This window comes from Lathyrus oleraceus, chromosome 7 (genome assembly GCF_024323335.1).
Source record: "Lathyrus oleraceus cultivar Zhongwan6 chromosome 7, CAAS_Psat_ZW6_1.0, whole genome shotgun sequence".
In the NCBI taxonomy this organism is placed as follows: domain Eukaryota; kingdom Viridiplantae; phylum Streptophyta; class Magnoliopsida; order Fabales; family Fabaceae; genus Lathyrus; species Lathyrus oleraceus.
Window position 1 is genome coordinate 204,737,393 of NC_066585.1, and position 17,754 is coordinate 204,755,146.

Genomic DNA, 17,754 nt, shown 5'->3' on the forward strand with positions numbered 1-17,754 from the left:
ATTGCCTGCCCACTTAAAAGAAAGAGCCACATTAATGATGAATCATTACCTAGTATTGGAACTAGTATATATGCCAGATCCACCGAAGGAGTCATCCATGTTGGTGGAATCATCACACAGATTGCTGTCGCTTTAGGTCTGTCTCGCAAGCTGTTACATCTTCGGACCTACTGTGGATACACTACCATGGACATCGATTTCTGTTTGACCAGAGGATTGATGAGGAGAGCCTCTCTCCACTACCCTCCAGCAACAAATGACGGATAATATGAACTTCATGCAAGAATCGCAGCGGAGGACAGACAGGTCCTACGACACTGTTCTACAGTCCCTGCAAACAATGACAGATACACAAGCCCGTCGGCAACAATACCACCAGAGACACATGGCACTAATTGAAGCCACTCAAGGTTCCATTATAGGTAACCTTCGAGAGGTGAGGACCGCTCAAGATGCCCTGCAGGCGAGGATGGATCAAAGAGACCGTCGTCGTACCCGATCACATCGTCCACCTCAGGATGGCGAGGGCACTAGTGGTAAGCAATAGGTTGCCAGGTAATTCTTCCTTATCTTATTTCGAAACATTGGGGACAATGTTCGATTTAAGTGTGGGAGGAGACTCTATCGTCCTTTCTTTATTGTCTTTTCTCGCTTTTCCTTTATTGTTTTTTGCTGTTTTTAGATAGTTTATTTATTGTTATTTCCTTTTAGTTGTTTATTTTGCTTTTTAGTATAATGCATGAGTCTGATGAGTCACCAAATACAGTAGATCTTTAGTACAATCCTACCTCCCCATACCTTTAGCCCCACCAAAAATTTTTTGCAAAAGAAATTAGTGTTATTTCGAAAGTTTTCAGGTTTTAACGACATGTTTTGAGTAAGGATGCGGTGACTTGGGAGAACTTTGCAAAACATCAGTATCTGTTTTAGCACCATAAGCTTCGTAAATATAGGAATCATTCCCGAAACCCCATATACCATGGCCTTAATCATCATTTCCGTATAAGTCCTTAGTAGTTTATCTCAGCAGTCAGCTCCGGCCTACGCATCCTCTACGTAGGGGACCGATGCAAATAAGTGAATGATCCAGAAAAACAAAAAAATAAAAGAAAGCAAAAAGGCAACTCTGGTATAGGTGACCCTCACAAAGTCATTTAAATAAAAGAATTGTAAAAAAATTGCTACAAAAAGAAAAATAAAAAGAAAAAGAAAAGCAAAATCCACTGCTAGTTGGTTCAGAGGTATCTGGCACTGAACTCGGTAGGGCGGATTACGATCCGATCCCCCACAACTACAGTTGGGTCCAATAAAAGGGTTTACACATGTTTATGTGCCAGAAATCCCATGCTCAGATCATAATCACTAACAGGCCACTCTACTACGAAGCATGTACGGATAACGGGCTTAATGTGATTGCGCCTGAATGAAAAGGACACAAAAGAGATGAAGAGGCAGGCCTAGGTATTGTTGGATAATATGGGTTGGTTAATATAGGAATGAAGTTTATGTCCGTATTCGTGGATTAGTGTCATCATGATACCCTTAGTTCACTCAGTTAGTACCTATCACTGCATCCCGACTTGAACTTAGAATTTTTACCTGAAGCACTCGTTTACACCAGTTTTTATTTTATGAGCTTTTTAATGTTTTGCTTGAGGACAAGCAAAGGTTTAAGTGTGGGAGAGTTTGATCACACTAAAATTTACGTATTTTCGACTCCGATTTCACATGCATTCTATTTGTTTTATTGTCATTTTGTTGTGTTATTGGTATATTTTCCTTTGTTTTCAGGTTTTCACTTTAATCGGAGCCCCGATCGAGAAAAGGAGCGAAAAAGAGCCAAAAACCCTAAAAATCAGCATTTTGCTCTTATGGCCTACCCAATGGCGAGCGCCACAGACCAAGCCATGACATGTCAAATTCAACTTCCATCAACTCCCACGTTTTCCCACTACTTCCACTAAGGCGTCCCATATTGTGCTTGTGGCGGGCGCCATGGCCTTGTGGCGGGCGCCACAAGAGGAAAAATGGTTCCCTCCAATTTTCAAGTTGAAGGGCATCCAAGTCATTTCCATCTTTTTACTTGCCTATAAATAGAAATGCAAATTCACTTTTACAATCATCCAAACTTAGAGCAGAGGCAAACTCAGAAGCAACTTTCTTTCACTTAGGCATATATTCAGTATTTTATAGTGGTAATCGCTTCGCATTGGAGTGTTATCACAATCGTGTAATCAAGTCTGTGATAGAGTCTGTAATCGAGTTTGGAGCACTTTGGAAGGAAGTTAATCCTGCCGCCAATTTCTTTTCCGCATTGCAATTTACTCAGCCCTCCGATTGGAGCAGGTTTTTATTACTTGTCTTTACTTTATTTATTTCCCGCACTCGCCTTTACTTTATTTATTTCCCGCACTCGCTTTTAAATTATTTGTTTCTCGCACTCGCTTTAAATTATTTATTTCCTCGCACTCGCTTTACTTGATTTATTTTCTCGCACTCGCTTTACTTTTATTTATTTTCTCGCACTCGCTTTAAATTATTTACTTTCCGCACTCGCACTACTTTTATTTACTTTCCGCACTCGCACTACTTTTATTTATTTTAATGCACTTTTACTTTACCATGTCTAGCTAAATTTATAAGGTTAGAATGTAAGGATCATAATTGAACCGATAATCCATACAATTGTTCGTAGAAACACTTAAGGGCTATTTTAACTCTCAAATTAAGTTTTCCCGCACTTTAATTCCGTTGGGTAAGATCGAAAGCCGTCCAACGTCTTTTTAAACTTAATTGTTTTTAACTATTTCAAAAACAGCGAAAGCGCTTTGTTTAGTTCATTAGGAGATTTTAATATTAAGAAGAAAAGAGATTTTAAAACTATTTTCGGACGCGTTTATAAGTTTAGAGTCTGGTTCGTAAGAACCTCTTTTGGTTAAGAAATCTAGGTTATAAGATTTTTCAACTTAGTCAAGATACTATATTTCTTAAAAATAGGTTTACTACTCTAACGCAATGCGCACCTTTTTATAAGTGACAATAAGAGGGTTTGATTAGGGAGTACAACTCAGTTCTGAATACGCGAAAGCGACAGTTCCTGTTAAATTAGTTCTTTTCAAAGTAGGAAACACTGCCCATAAGTAGCTCTACTAGCAAGTACTTGGATTATCAATTAATTACGTGAATTACATTCGACCCTGTCCTTATTAATTAATCTTTATTCAACACTTTACTTTTCATTGCACACTACAAAAACACCTATTTTGATTGCCTTTGATAAACACCATAACAATAGATAACGATAGATTGACACTTGGTCTCTGTGGATTCGACAATCTTTTATATTACTCTGACGCGTTCGTACACTTGCGAAAAGCACGCATCAAGTTTTTGGCACCGTTGCCGGGGACCAATTTCGTCAAATTTCATTTTCCTGTTGTTATATCGTTTAGACTTAGGCTATTTCCCGCCGGTCAATGCGAAGAACTCGCAGCACCGGAAGTTTAAGCTTAGTATACCCTCTGGCGGAACCTGAACGTTACGCTCGCGCACGTTTATTCTTTCATAGAATTAAGAGAGCTATGGCCGAAGATCAAAACCAAAGGCCTCTTAAGGACTTCACTCAACCATATAACAAAGAACCTAGTTCTAGTATAGTAAACCCAACCATATCAGCTAATAATTTTGAACTTAAACCATCCTTGTTGCAACTAGTGCAACAGAGACAATTCGCGGGTCTCGCTACCGAGAACCCTAACCAACATTTAAAAATATTTCTTCAATTAGCAGACACTTTTAAAACTAATGGAGCTTCTCCTAAGGCAATACATTTAAGATTATTCCCTTTTTCCCTCAGAGATAAAGCCCTATCATGGTTAGATTCCCTTCCACCCAATTCCATTACGACTTGGGATAACCTTAGGAGAGTTTTTCTTGCTAGATATTTTCCCCCGAGTAAGGCCGGCGTTCTTCGAAACCATATAACTAGATTTACCCAAAACCAAGGAGAATCGATGTTCGAAGCTTGGGAGAGATATAAAGATTTGTTACGAGCATGCCCACATCATGGTTTAGAAAATTGGTTAATCATTCAAACCTTCTATAATGGACTTCATTACAACACAAAGATGACCATCGACGCTGCCGCAGGCGGTGCCCTGATGAACAAACCTTATCCTGAAGCTAGTGCCCTCATCGAAGATATGGCTCAAAACCATCAATCATGGGGAGTCAAACGAGCGACAGTTGAGAAGAAGTAAGCCCAAGGAGGAGTGCATGAACTAAGCTCTATAGACATGATGCAAGCTAAAATGGACGCATTAGCCCTTAAGGTCGAGCATATGTGCATAAACCCGAATATTGTAGCCGCAATTTCGTCGGATTGTGAGATATGTGGAACCAGAGGACACCAATCTGCAGAATGCAGTCTATTAAACGAAACCCACTCTGAGCAAGTAAACTACACCCAAGGGAACCCATATTTGAATACCTATAACCCTGGATGGAGGAATCACCCGAACTTCTCCTATAAAAACAATAACCCTATTCAAAATAATGCACCTCCGAGACCTAGTTATCAAGCCCCTAGATCAAATCAACCTATGCAACCTGTGCCACCAAAGCCGAGCCTTGAGAAAATTATGGAAAATTTTATCACCGCTCAAACCCAACAAAACAAGGAGTTCATGAACCAAAACATTCATGTTAACGAATTGATTACTCAGTTAGGAACCACGGTTGACCAAATAGTTACTCATACCAAAATGCTTGAAACCCAGATCTCTCAGGTATCTTTAAACCAAGCCCCTCAGACTACTCCTGGAGGACAATTCCCTGGACAACCTCAACAAAATCTGAGAGGACAAGCCAATGCCATTACCCTACGAAGTGGGGACGCTTATGATGAGCCACCAAACCCTAGATTAAGTGAACCCGAAACTTCTAAGGAATGTACCAAACCCCCGGACGAAGTAAAGGAACCAGAGGAATCTGAAAACCAGGAAGGTCGAGATAAAGGAGAATAACCTAAAGATAAAACTTACGTACCACCCCCGCCATATAAACCACCTATACCATATCCGCAAAGACTCAAACAAACCCAGATCAATAAACAGTATCAAAAATTTATTAAAGTTATAGAAAAACTTCATGTAGAAATCCCTTTCACAGAAGCCATCACCCAAATACCTTCTTATGCAAAGTTTCTCAAAGACATCCTTACCAACAAACGTAGACTTGACGATCCGAAGCCTTTGGAATGTAATGCTATTTCCGAGGACAAATTAGCAAAGAAAGATAAAGATCCTGGAATTTTCTCCATTCCTTGCCTTATGGGTAATCATGTCATCGAAAAAGCTTTTCTAGACTTAGGAGCTAGTGTGAGTTTAATGCCTCTAGCAGTTTGTGAGAGATTAAACTTAGGAGAATTACAACCCACTAAGATGTCACTTCAGTTAGCCGATAGATTTGTTAAATATCCGATAGGTATTTTAGAAGATGTCCCTGTTAGGATAGGTCAGTTATTTATCCCTACTGATTTTGTTATCATGGATATCAAAGAGGACAATGATATACCAATCCTTCTAGGTAGACCATTCTTATCGACTGCAGGAGCCATAATAGATGTCAAGAAAGGAAAGTTGACATTTGAGGTAGGCGACGAGAAAATAGAATTTATACTTTCGAAATTTCTTATGGCACCTGTGATGGGAGACTCGTGTTATGCCTTAGATATCATTGATGAATGTGTTAGAGAATTAGAACAAAAAGAAATTATAAAAACAATTAAGTTACCATCAACCCCCATAAAGGAAGATGATGACTTTAAAGAACCTTACATCGATGATAACCTTTACGAATGTTTATCCCTTACCCCAGATCCTATGCCATGCCCTAAGAAACCAACCTTAGAACTTAAGGAACTACCTAAGAACCTGAGATATGAGTTCCTTGATGAAAAGATGAACCGTCCAGTGATAGTTAGTGTTACCTTGAGCCAAGAGGAAACGAACCAACTTTTAGACGTTTTACGAATATATCCCTCAGCCCTAGGATATAATATCTCTGACCTGAAAGGTATAAGTCCATCCGTATGCATGCATCGGATTTCGCTCGAAGAAGATTCAAAACCCTCCAGGGAACATCAGAGAAGAATAAACCCTATAATGAGTGATATTGTTAAAAAGGAAGTTCTTAAGTTACTTGAGGCAGGTATCATCTACCAGATCTCGGATAGTAAGTGGGTGAGCCCTGTGCATGTAGTACCTAAAAAGAGAGGCATCACAGTCATGCAAAACGATAAAGGCGAACATGTAGCAAAACATTTAGAAGGAGGATGGCGGATGTGTATAGATTATAGAAAATTAAATAAAGCAACTAGGAAGGATCATTTTCCTTTACCATTTATAGACCAAATGTTGGAGCGTCTAGCCAGACACTCTTACTTCTGTTATCTAGATGGATACTCTGGATTCTTCCAAATACCTATCCACCCCGAAGATCAAGAAAAAACTACCTTTACATGCCCTTATGGAACTTTTGCCTACAGACGAATGTCGTTCGGCCTCTGTAATGCCCCAGCTACTTTCCAATGTTGCATGATGTCAATCTTTGCAGATTACCTAGATGGTATCATGGAAGTGTTTATGGATGATTTCTCGGTTTGCAGATTTGATTTCCACAATTGCCTTGCTAACCTTAAGAAAATCCTGGAGAGATGCGTGGAGGTGAACCTCGTGCTAAATTGGGAAAAATGTCATTTCATGGTGACCGAAGGAATAGTTTTAGGACATATAGTTTCCGAAAAAGGTATAGAGGTAGATAAAGCTAAAATAGAAGTTATAGAAAACCTAAAACCACCAAAAACAATCAGAGAAGTCCGAAGCTTTCTTGGACACGCTGGATTCTACCGGCGTTTCATTAAAGACTTCTCCAAAATAACCAAACCTTTAACCGGACTTTTAATGAAAGATGCTGAATTCATTTTCGATGAAAAATGTAATGACGCATTTAATCTTTTAAAGCAAGCATTAGTATCCGCACCCATTATGAGACCACCTGATTGGTCGGAACCTTTTGAGATAATGTGCGATGCTAGTGATTACGCAGTTGGAGCCGTTCTAGGACAAAGGAAAGATAAAAAATTACATGCCATTTATTATGCCAGTAGAACCCTAGATGCTGCCCAACTTAACTATGCAACAACTGAAAAAGAATTACTCGCTGTAGTCTTCGCTATAGACAAATTTAGATCTTATCTAGTAGAAGCAAAAATTATTGTTTACACCGATCATGCTGCCATTCGTTACCTATTAAATAAAAAATATGCCAAGCCCAGGTTACTCCGATGGATTCTATTACTACAAGAGTTTGATTTAGACACAAGAGATAAAAAAGGCACTGAAAATGTAGTAGCTGATCACCTTTCTAGGCTAGAACATCTAAAACCTGAACTAGTACCCATAAATGATGATTTCGCCTACGATAGACTGATAGCTAGAGTAGAAACCATTGAAGATAATAACCTAGATCCTTATGAGCACCCCCAAAATTCCTTAACAATAAGTAACGTACCCTGGTATGCAGATTTCATTAATTACCTAGCTGCTGATATAGTACCCCCTGATCTTGACTACCACCGCAAGAAGAAATTCTTCCACGATGTGAGAAACTTCTATTGGGACGAACCGCTCCTTTTCAAAAGAGGTAAAGATGGCATTTTTCGTCGTTACGTTCCAGAAGAAGAGGTAAATAGTATTATCGAGCATTGTCATTCTGCACCCTATGGTGAACATGCGAGCACCTCTAAGACATACGCCAAGATTCTTCAAGCTGGCCTATTCCGGCCTACCATGTGGCGTGATGTCTATGCTTGCATTGTCAAGTGTGATAGATGCCAACGCACTGGAAACATTTCAAGACATGATGAAATGCCTCTAAGAAACATTCAGGAAGTAGAACTCTTTGATGTATGGGGTATAGATTTCATGGGACCTTTTCCACCATCCTTAGGAAATAGGTATATCTTAGTAGCTGTAGACTATGTGTCTAAGTGGATTGAAGATATACCTGCACCCACAAACGACACTAGGGTAGTAATCAAATTATTTAAAAACTATATATTCCCTAGATTTGGAACACCACGTTTAGTCATAAGCGATGGAGGATCACACTTTATATCGAGAATATTTGACAAACTTTTAAGAAAATATGGAGTTAGGCATAAAGTAGCAACACCGTACCACCCACAAACTAGTGGCCAAGTAGAAGTATCTAATAGGGAGATAAAACAAATCCTAGAGAAAACTGTTTCTATTTCTAGGAGAGACTGGTCTCAGAAGCTTCAAGAAGCATTATGGGCCTATAGAACCGCTTTCAAAACCCCTATAGGAACTACTTCTTACCAAATGGTTTATGGAAAATCTTGTCACTTACCATTCGAATTAGAGCATAAGGCCTATTGGGCCATTAAAACTTTGAATTTAGACTACCTAGCCGATGGAGAAAAGTGTACCCTAGACATTCACAAATTAGAAGAGCTTAGGCAATCTGCCTACGAGAATGCAAAAATATATAAAGAGAGGACAAAAGCCTATCACGACAAAAGAATAGTAAAGAAAAACTTCAATATAGGCGATTTTGTTCTCCTTTTCAACACTAGGTTGCGACTCTTCCCTGGAAAGCTACGTTCAAGATGGACTGGTCCTTTCGAAGTATCCAAGATTCTGAGATCCGGAGCCGTAGAAATCAAGAACCAAACATGTAGTCCATTCATTGTAAATGGACAAAGACTGAAGCTCTACGAAGAAGGAGACATTCCAGCATACTACTCGAGCCACACCCTGATTGATCCACCAATTCCCACTACAGGTGTATAGATTCTAATCGTCAAGCTATTGACATTAAACAAGCGCTGCGTGGGAGGCAACCCATGGTTTTTATTTCATTTTACTTTTTCGCATTTATTTATTTTTATTTTTATTTTATTTTGTCATATTTTTCATTGAGACTAAGATTTGAATGGTTTATATTTTCAGGATCACTTTCTTAAACTTTTACCAGGATGCAGGATTTTGATGACATGCATGTGGCCTATAGAGATAATGCTCAGAGGGAGCGTTACATCGCTTTGTATTAGCGCCCTATGGCACCCACACGTTATCCTGACCAGCAATGTATGGAGGCACTGGGTATCGAGCCTAGTATCTGATTCCTTAGCCACCAGCTTCACTGGGACGAGTTTGCTGATGATTTGAGTAACACATATAGGAACCTGACTTTGGAGTTCCTGAGTTCATTCGACTATGACCCATACTCTGGACCAGATGGGTATGCTGCTTTCAGGCTTTTCGGGGTTGAGTACTCCTTTAGCCAGAAAGAGTTCGGCGACTTATTGGGTTTCCAGACTACTCCTGATGCTACCCCGGAGACACCTATGGGATATTTCCTGGGTAAGGAGGTGGAGAAGTTTTGGAGTGATATATCAGGTGGCGGAAGCCAGGATCCATCTATGCAGCTGTCTCATGTCATACATAACCCCGCCTTCAGATACTTTCAGATGATATTAGCACATTCCTTCCTGGGAAGACCGGATGCAGAGGCACTACTGAGTGAAGAGGAGATCTTCCTATTATTTTGGGCATCCCAGTCTCGCCCAGTAGCATGTGGGAACTTTTTATTAGACAATCTCAGCGGTATCTCCAATCCACCGAAGGAGTCATCCATGTTGGTGGAATCATCACACAGATTGCTGTCGCTTTAGGTCTGTCTCGCAAGCTGTTGCATCTTCGGACCTACTGTGGATACACTACCATGGACATCGATTTCTGTTTGACCAGAGGATTGATGAGGAGAGCCTCTTTCCACTACCCTCCAACAACAAATGATGGATAATATGAACTTCATGCAAGAATCGTAGCGGAGGACAGACAGGTCCTACGACATTGTTCTACAGTCCCTGCAAACGATGATAGATACACAAGCCCGTCGGCAACAATACCACTAGAGACACATGGCACTAATTGAAGCCACTCAAGGTTCCATTATAGGTAACCTTCGAGAGGCGAGGACCGCTCAGGATGCTCTGCAGGCGAGGATGGATCAAAGAGACCGTCGTCGTACCCGATCACGTCGTCCACCTCAGGATGGCGAGGGCACTAGTGGTCAGCAATAGGTTGCCAGGTAACTCTTCCTTATCTTATTTCGAAACATTGGGGACAATGTTCGATTTAAGTGTGGGAGGAGACTTTATCGTCCTTTCTTTATTGTCTTTTCTCGCTTTTCCTTATCGTTTTTTGCTGTTTTTAGATAGTTTATTTATTGTTATTTCCTTTTAGTTGTTTATTTTGATTTTTAGTATAATGCATGAGTCTGACGAGTCACCAAATACAGTAGATCTTTAGTACAATCCTACCTCCCCATACCTTTAGCCCCACCAAAAGTTTTTTGCAAAAGAAATTAGTGTTATTTCGAAAGTTTTCAGGTTTTAACGACATGTTTTGAGTAAGGATGCGGTGACTTGGGAGAACTTTGCAAAACATCAGTATCTGTTTTAGCACCATAAGCTTCGTAAATATAGGAATCATTCCCGAAACCCCATATACCATGGCCTTAATCATCATTTCCGTATAAGTCCTTAGTAGTTTATCTCAGCAGTCAGCTCCGGCCTACGCATCCTCTATGTAAGGGACCGATACAAATAAGTGAATGATCCAGAAAAACAAAAAAATAAAAGAAAGAAAAAAGGCAACTCCGGTATAGGTGACCCTCACAAAGTCATTTAAACCAAATAATTGTAAAAAAATTGCTACAAAAAGAAAAAGAAAAAGAAAAAGAAAAGCAGTACCCACTGCTAGTTGGTTCAGAGGTATCTGGCACTGAACTCGGTAGGGCCGATTACGATCCGATCCCCCACAACTACAGTTGGGTCCAATAAAAGGGTTTACACATGTTTATGTGCCAGAAATCCCATGCTCAGATCATAATCACTAACAGGCCACTCTACTACGAAGCATGTACGGATAACGGGCTTAATGTGATTGCGCCTGAATGAAAAGGACACAAAAGAGATGAAGAGGCAGGCCTAGGTATTGTGGGATAATATGGGTTGGTTAATATAGGAATGAAGTTTATGTCCGTATTCGTAGATTAGTGTCATCATGATACCCTTAGTTCACTCAGTTAGTATCTATCACTGCATCCCGACTTGAACTTAGATTTTTACCTGAAGCACTCGTTTACACCAGTTTTTCTTTTATGAGCTTTTTAATGTTTTGCTTGAGGACAAGCAAAGGTTTAAGTGTGGGAGAGTTTGATCACACTAAAATTTACGTATTTTCGACTCCGATTTCACATGCATTCTAGTTATTTTATTGTCATTTTGTTGTGTTATTGGTATGTTTTCCTTTGTTTTCAGCTTTTCACTTTAATCGGAGCCCCGATCGAGAAAAGGAGCGAAAAAGAGCCAAAAACCCTAAAAATCAGCATTTTGCTCTTGTGGCCTACCCAATGGCTGGCGCCACAGACCAAGCCATGACGTGTCAAATTCAACTTCCATCAACTCCCACGTTTTCCCACTACTTCCACTAAGGCGCCCCATATTGTGCTTGTGGCGGACGCCATGGCCTTGTGGCGGACGCCATGGCCTTGTGGCGGGCGCCACAAGAGGATAAACGGTTCCCTCCTATTTTCAAGTTGAAGGGCATCCAAGTCATTTCCATCTTTTTACTTGCCTATAAATAGAAACGCGAATTCACTTTTACAATCATCCAAACTTAGAGCAGAGGCAAACTCAGAAGCAACTTTGTTTCACTTAGGCATATATTCAGTATTTTATAGTGGTAATCGCTTCGCATTGGAGTGTTATCACAATCGTGTAATCAAGTCTGTGATAGAGTTTGTAATCGAGTTTGGAGCACTTTGGAAGGAAGTTAATCTTGCCGCCATTTTCTTTTCTGCATTGCAATTTACTCAGCCCTCCGATTGGAGCAGGTTTTTATTACTTGTCTTTACTTTATTTATTTCCCGCACTCACCTTTACTTTATTTATTTTCCGCACTCCCTTTTAAATTATTTATTTCTCGCACTCGCTTTAAATTATTTATTTCCTCGCACTCGCTTTACTTTATTTATTTTCTCGCACTCGCTTTACTTTTATTTATTTCCTCGCACTCGCTTTAAATTATTTACTTTCCGCACTCGCACTACTTTTATTTACTTTCCGCACTCGCACTACTTTTATTTATTTTAATGCACTTTTACTTTACCATGTCTAGCTAAATTTATAAGGTTAGAATGTAAGGATCATAATTGAACCGATAATCCGTACAATTGTTCGTAGAAACACTTAAGGGCTATTTTAACTTTCAAATTAAGTTTTCCCGCACTTCAATTCCGTTGGGTAAGATCGAAAGCCGTCCAACGTCTTTTTAAACTTAATTGTTTTTAACTATTTCAAAAACAGTGAAAGCGCTTTGTTTAGTTCATTAGGAGATTTTAACATTAAGAAGAAACGAGATTTTAAAACTATTTTCGGACGCGTTTATAAGTTTAGAGTCTGGTTCGTAAAAACCTCTTTTGGTTAAGAAATCCAGGTTATAATACTTTTCAACTTAGTCAAGATACTATATTTCTTAAAAATAGGTTTACTACTCTAACACAATGCGCGCCTTTTTATAAGTGACAATAAGAGGGTTTGATTAGGGAGTACAACTCGGTTCTGAATACGCGAAAGCGACAGTTCCTGTTAAATTAGTTCTTTTCAAAGTAGGAAACACTGCCCATAAGTAGCTCTACTAGCAAGTACTTGGATTATCAATTAATCACGTGAATTACATTCGACCCTGTCCTTATTAATTAATCTTTATTCAACACTTTACTTTTTATTGCACACTACAAAAACACCTATTTTGATTGCCTTTGATAAACACCATAACAATAGATAACGATAGATTGACACTTGGTCTCTGTGGATTCGACAATCTTTTATATTACTCTGACGCGTTCGTACACTTGCGAAAAGTACGCATCAGTGCCTACTAATCATATCTCAACCATCTTCATTGGTCTTGGAAGAATCATTCATGCTATTGGAACCAGGATAAACTTTGACTTTGGAAGGTTTATGTTTGATCAAATTGTCAGACATGCCTCCATAAATGTAGTGAAGCTGCCCATTGCCTTTCCATCCATCATTTGTGGAATTATCTTGAGCCAGCATCCAGGCATTCTCAACACAAGTGACATTCCAAGCAGAAGAAAGCCTTCACTATCCATTCACTACAAGCTGTTTGAAGGTAGCCATGTCAATGATGTTGTCATGACATCTACAAGAAAGGAGCCTGTCTCTCAAGGTAGCTTGATTGACCAATTAAAGGAAACTTGTAAGGAGTTGGATAATGGTATTAGGGTTGCCAAGGAAAGGAAAGAGGCTTTGGAGGTTCTTATTGGTAGCTTAGAGAAGGAAGAGACGGAGAAGGCTGGTGAGACCAAGGATTCAGATGCCAATACTTCAAATGAGAGGTCCAATGCTCAATCTAATGGAAGCTCTGATTCTGAAGGGGAATATGATACTTCTTCCTCACAGTAAGTGGTAATGGTTCCCCCTGTTATGAAGACTGTGTGATGATGAAGACTGGGTTAGTTGGCTGTTGTGTATGATGTTATGAAGACTGGTTCCCCTGCTGTTTTGATGCTGAAGAATTTGTTTTTTTTCTGTTGAAATGTGTGTAATTTGTGGCAGTCCTTACTGATGCCTTTATGTAATATTTGGGCTCTTAATGAGTTCCATGGATTTCTCATTATCTCAGCTGTCACAGCTTTGTATGATGATGGTTTGTATCTCCTAACAATTATGTTTTAACATTTTATATGTTATGACATCTATTGTGACTTTCTCTGCTAGGCTAATTGACATTTATTTTGTCTAATTGGTCACCTTTGGTCAATTTTGACTAAAAGGGGGAGAAGTGATTATGTGGAGCAGTTATGTGGAGTTGTGTGGAGATGTATGTGCTGATGTAGCTGAACAGATGAACAACTATTATTGAAGGAGATGTGTTTGATGTAAGACAAAATGATGTTCTGTTTACAGATGTCAAAGGGGATGTCTGATGTGATGCACATGTGATGTTGAAGCAGATGTCAGAATGATATTCTGACTGTTACAGGTGTTGTGGTTACAGATGCTGTTATTATTAAAGGAGATGTTTGTGTTGCACAGATTTAGGGTGAGAAGAAGTACCCTTGTGCATGTGTGTATTACTAGTAGCTATAACTAGTAATTGTGTTTGCTTCTGCTACTGCTTAAACTGTTGTTATGTTGTTTAACTGCTGATGTGTTTTCTTGTGAACAAAATGGACAGATATATGTTTTAGCCAAAATTTGCCAAAGGGGGAGTTTGTTGGTTCTAAGTGCTGGCAGCAATTTTGGTAAAACAAAGAGTGTTCACAAGATGTTGTGTGTGATGTCTTAACATAAGATATCCTGTGTACCTGATTGAAATTATAAATGGAATTATGCAGGATTGCTCCAGGATGCCAGACCCGATGTCATGACATTCTGTACACAGAATATTCAGGGTGGATGTTATGTGTTATGTGATTGCGCATTTAATGGAAATCTATGTATGATTGAAGATCTGATTTACAGGGGCATTCAATAATCGATTACAACCTGATTTACTTATTTTCCAAAGAGATCTAACCAGCTGTTATGAGAAGATTTAATTGGAAAATAGTTTTAGGGTTTTCAAGATGTCCAAGCCCAGCTGAAAGCTTCTATAAAAAGGGACTTGGAAAACCTGATTTAACACACAACCAATACTGAGCGAAATACTGAGAGAGAGCAAGGGTTTGTGTCTTGTTTAGTCGTGAGACTTGTAAGCCATTCAATTCATCCATAGATGATTGAATTGGTCTGATTTGTGGGTTGTAATTTGTCACTCAAAGCTTGTAAGCAAGAGTGTGTGTCTACTTGATCAAAGTTGTTAAGCAAGATCAAGTGTGTGTATACTTGATCAAAGTTGTTAAGCAAGATCAAGTGTGTGTCTACTTGATTGAAACTGTGAAGTAAAATCAAGTGTGTGTTATTGAAAAGTGTCTTCTTTTCACAAGAAATTGTTGTTTAAAATCACAGGTGTGATTGAAGGGAAGTGAGTGGGTTCTCATATCTAAGAGTGCTTAGGTAGAAATTGCACGGGTAGAGATTAGGTGAGAAAGACTGTAACTTGTTGAAGTGTACGGAGAGTCTTTGAACTGATTCTATTTTAGGGGATTTCCTTCCTGGCTTGGTAGCCCCCAGATCTAGGTGAGTTGGATCGAACTGGGTTAATAATTGCTTGTGTCTCTTGCATTACTATTCTTTATCTTTATCCTGTTTGCATAACTCAGATATTAGTGTCGTGACATTACCTTTGACATCTCATATCTGATACTAGAATTTCAATGTTGATTCTAGAATCTGATGATGTCACACGTTATTGCTTCAGAGTCGAAACCTATTAGAAAAAGCTACACAATAGATAAATACCATTAGTTTACAAAATTGTTCTCTAAGAAACAATGCATTGTTATCATCAAAACTAAAGGCTAGATGCATTACTAGATCTTGTTCTAACAGTCATAATCAACATTATTTGATATGTTTAGATTCACAAGATCCAGTGTTAGCCTTAACTGACAGTGTTAATAATTGGCATAGGAGGTTTGGATGGAGATTTGCATTTTTTTGTAACATCATGCGTCATGTATATCAGAGTTAGCTTAGGACTTCGGTCTAGTGTTTAGGACTTTGGTCCAATGTTTAAGACTTTGGTACAGTGTTTATAAATTTGGTATACTGTTTTGAACTTTGGTTCAGTGTTTAGGATCACTCATTAACATACCTCTGATATCCAGTGATAGTACCACACACATGGGAGTAGAGGAAATGAGTATTGCATATTTAATATTGTCGATTACATAACTGCATTGACTACAAATGATGTTGTATACCATCCTTGTGTTTTTACTCCACTTAATGTATGGAATGTATTCTCATCCCTTCTTTTTTTCCATGTTTCTACATATGTACATTATGCAAATAATTCCTAGGTTGAGACTGAGGAGTGATAATTGTTGTTTTATGGAGAATGATGTAGTTGGCCTCTTTAGTTGTTTTTCCTCTACTTTATGTTTTTTCCGAACCTTTGTCGATTATTAGTATACTCTGGGTTTTGCTCTGATATTGTAACATCGGGTTAGGAATACTTTTTTATGTCTTATAAGTTGTTTAAACTGATTTCTCATGCTATGTTTGAAATTTAATTATCCACATTTGGAATGATAGTTTAATGTTTTGTCAACATGACACCCTTATTGCATCTTAATATTTTCCATAATATTTTATATATTATTATCGGGGTTTATGATGTTACATAGTTGGTATCAGGATTGGTCGGTCCACCCGGCCTCGTGTGCTATGAGTATTTAATACCCTTGCGCAAGACATGGGTATTAACCCTCTTAGTGTTATTTTTTCATGTAACTGCTGTTTACTTTACTGTTGTTGTTGGTTTATGCCTGGTTGTGCATGAAGAAATGGTTGGCAGAAACAATCGTGTGATTGATGATACTCTTAAGGAAATGGTTTGCACTCATATGTTAAACACTTTATCTGTGTGGTTAACAAGTGCAGAATTTATGATGAAGACATCATAGAAAGATTTACCCACTATAAGACACTGAATGAGAATACATTTGCTAATCACAATCATGGAAAGCGATATGAAAATCTAAGTGCCAAAAGAAGTCAGACAACTGCAATCGAGAATGGATATAGTGAGGGAGGTGCTCATTTCCCTCAGAGGTGTGGAAGGTGTAGAAATCTAGGTCATCATTTCTCTGAGTGAAAGAACACAAGTTTAACATGTTTCAATTGTGGGGAGCACAATCACATTAGCACCTACTGTCTGAAGCCAAAGAAAGGACCCGACGTAGGTCATCCCTCTCGGGCCCATGGGAAAGTATTTGCTCTTAATGGTGCTAAAGCCTCAAGATCATATAATTTAATTCAGGGTACATGTTTCATAAACGGTTTTTCCTTAACTGATATCATCGATACGAGTGTGACAAATTTGTTCATATCACATGATTGTGTTAACAAGTTAAACCTAGAAGTGTCTCCTATGAAATGTAATATGGTTATTGATACCCTAGCCAATTGTTTTGTAACCACATCGCTAGTTTGTATAAATTGTTCCTTATACATTTATGGTAAAGATTTTGGAGTTGACTCGATTTGTTTACCCCTAAGTCAACTAGATGTTATTTTGTGAATGAACTGGTTATCATTCAACCATGTTCATATAAATTATTTTGATAAGACCGTGTTGTTTCCTGAGTCATAAGGAAGTGAAGATTCGAGATTTATATCAGCCAACCAAGTAAAGATGTCCTTGAAAAAGGATGCCCAAGTCCTCATGATACTAGCTTCCCAAAAAATAGAGAGCGAAGCTTCTGAAGGTGTGAAAAACACAATAAATGGGGGTTTGAATTGGGTTTAGAAAACAAAAGCTTTTTACCAACTCAAAGACACCACACAAAACTAAGAACAATGAGATAAAAACATAAGTATTTTTATCCTAGTTCGCTTGAAATAAAAGATACTCCAGTCCACCCGCCAAGGTGATTTTGCATTATACCCAAGGACTTAATCCCTTATACCCAAGGACTTAATTTCGCTAAGGTGATTTTGCCTTATGAGAACTTCTCTCATGA

General features: G+C 38.7%; 1 non-coding gene across 1 annotated transcript; it reads right to left on the minus strand.

Moving 5' to 3' along the window:
- Positions 1 to 3,965: 3,965 nt before the first annotated feature.
- LOC127109967 (small nucleolar RNA R71) lies at positions 3,966 to 4,072 on the minus strand. Its single transcript, XR_007797208.1, has one exon. It is a non-coding gene; the product is annotated as a small nucleolar RNA R71 (small nucleolar RNA).
- Between the last annotated feature and the right edge of the window lie 13,682 nt (positions 4,073 to 17,754).